We start from the raw sequence: 2,646 nt of genomic DNA, 5'->3' as shown, positions 1-2,646 counted from the left end.
GTTGAACAGGACCCCAGTGCTAAGTCCTAGAGAATGTGTGACGACATTCCCAAGAATGACCAACCCTAGGCAAATGTAAAATTAGGTTAGTATTAGAAAAAGAGATGACTAATTTCTCTGAGTGGCCTAAAGACATTTTTTCTTAATTCCAGTCTTTAATTAGCTCAACAAGTATTTATTGGCATTCTATTTTGTGTAAGGACTGGTACTAAGTACTGAGATCTTTATATGTTTCTACCTATCTATCTATCCATATCTTAAAAAAATTTTTTTTTATTATACTGTAAGTTCTAGGGTACATGTGCACAACGTGCAGGTTTGTTACATATGTATACATGTGCCATGTTGGTTTGCTCCACCCATTAACTCGTCATTTACATTAGGTATATCTCCTAATGCTATCCCTACCTACCCCCACCCCTACCCCCTACCCCCACCCCACGACAGGTCATGGTGTGCGATGTTCCCCACCCTGTGTCCAAGTGTTCTCATTGTTCAATTCCCACCTATGAGTGAGAACATGTGGTGTTTGGTTTGCTGTCCTTGTGATAGTTTGCTCAGAATGATGGTTTCCAGCTTCATCCATGTCCCTACAAAGGACATGAACTCATCGTTTTTTATGGCTGCATAGTATTCCACGGTGTTTATGTGCCACATTTTCTTAATCCAGTCTATCATTGATGGACATTTGGGTTGGTTCCAAGTCTTTGCTATTGTGGATAGTGCCACAATAAACATACATGTACATGTGTCTTTATAGCAGCATGATTTATAATCCTTTGGGTATATACCCAGTAATGGGATGGCTGGGTCAAGTGGTATTTCTAGTTCTAGATCCTTGAGGAATCACCACACTGTCTTCCACAATGGTTGAACTAGTTTACAGTCCCACCAACAGTGTAAAAGTGTTCCTATTTCTCCACATCCTTTCCAGCACCTGTTGTTTCCTGACTTTTTAATGATCGCCATTCTAACTGGTGTGAGATGGGATCTCACTGTGGTTTTGATTTGCATTTCTCTGATGCCCAGTGATAATGAGCATTTTTTCATGTGTCTGCTGGCTGCATAAATGTCTTCTTTTGAGAATTGTCTGTTCATATCCTTTGCCCACTTTTTGATGGGATTGTTTGATTTTTTCTTGTAAATTTGTTTAAGTTCTTTGTAGATTCTGGATATTAGCCCTTTGTCAGATGAGTAGATTGTAAAAATTTTCTCCCATTCTGTAGGTTGCCTATTCACTCTGATGGTAGTTTCTTTTGCTGTGCAGAAGCTCTTTAGTTTAATTAGATCTCATTTGTCAACTTTGTCTTTTGTTGCCATTGCTTTTGGTGTTTTAGTCATGAAGTCCTTGCCCATGCCTGTGTCCTGAATGGTATTGCCTAGGTTTTCTTCTAGGGTTTTTATGGTTTTAGGTCTAACATTTAAGTCTTTAATCCATCTTGAATTAATTTTTGTACAAGGTATAAGGAAGGGATCTAGTTTCAGCTTTCTACATATGGCTAGCCAGTTTTCCCAGCACCATTTATTAAATAGGGAATCCTTTCCCCATTTCTTGTTTTTGTCAGGTTTGTCAAAGATCAGATGGTTGTAGATGTGTGGTATTATTTCTGAGGGCCTCTGTTCTGTTCCATTGGTCTATATCTCTGTTTTGGTACCAGCACCATGCTGTTTTGAAAAATATGGAATGCTTCACAAATTTGTGTGTCATCCTTGTGCAGGGGCCATGCTAATCTTTTCTGTATCGTTCCAATTTTACTATATGTGCTGCCGAAGCGAGCACATATCTATCTATATCTCTTTATCTATCCATCTTGATGAGGAGCAACAATCATTTGTAGATGGCCCATTTTGTCGATGGAAGTAAGTCTTTATTACAGAAAAATTCATTTACAGCTTATTTTGAAGACTTAATAGACAGATCTAATCTTATCTTCCCAAACAAAACAATATTCTTCCTAACAGACTAATTCCAGTAGTAAATGTCTTTAGAAAGAAATCTTGGGGCATATGGCATAAAAATAGATTCATGGGACAATAGAATAAAATATTTGAACTCACAACTGTCCATGGAAATTTTAGGAATATATTGTCATTTATCTGTATCATTGCATTCACCAGGTTTCAACATTATTAGTATTACAAAAGCTCCACTGTCATTCGCTAAAGGCAGAAGTGACTCTGAGACACACCACTTTTATCCATACAACACGATATCCATCAATCATCCATATGCCTCCTGCATTCATAAAATCATGCAGCACATGCTATATGTGGAAACAAACTGATTTTTGCTGTCTATTATTATTTATATCATTATTCACACTCCACTGTAGTCTCTTTGGGAAGAGTTGGTTACCATTAGCGTTTGCTGTCAATCAGATTTTGCTTCTTTCCTTACTTACCCTTTTTTCATATCTGAACTACAGTAAAAGAACAAGACAAGAATAGAAGTCCTAATATTAAAAAAAGATCACAGAATATATGACCTTTAACCAACGCTGTGATCATTTGCTTCTTTTTAAAATAAGATATATAATTAGAACTGAAAAATGCCAATAAAATCCAGTCATTCGTATCTTTTCCTCATATAAAGAAAAGTTGGAAAATTAGTTGAAATGGAAAATGATTTTTAAGGTTTAATGCAGA

General features: G+C 36.6%; 1 non-coding gene across 1 annotated transcript; it reads right to left on the bottom strand.

The window, feature by feature from the left end:
- Positions 1-1,673: 1,673 nt before the first annotated feature.
- LOC112440643 (U6 spliceosomal RNA) lies at positions 1,674-1,780 on the bottom strand. The gene has a single exon (XR_003028652.2). It is a non-coding gene; the product is annotated as a U6 spliceosomal RNA (small nuclear RNA).
- Between the last annotated feature and the right edge of the window lie 866 nt (positions 1,781-2,646).

The sequence above is a fragment of the Pan paniscus genome, chromosome 6 (genome assembly GCF_029289425.2).
Source record: "Pan paniscus chromosome 6, NHGRI_mPanPan1-v2.0_pri, whole genome shotgun sequence".
In the NCBI taxonomy this organism is placed as follows: domain Eukaryota; kingdom Metazoa; phylum Chordata; class Mammalia; order Primates; family Hominidae; genus Pan; species Pan paniscus.
The sequence above is the reverse complement of the archived record's forward strand: the minus strand, read 5'-3'. Positions and strand labels throughout refer to the sequence as shown.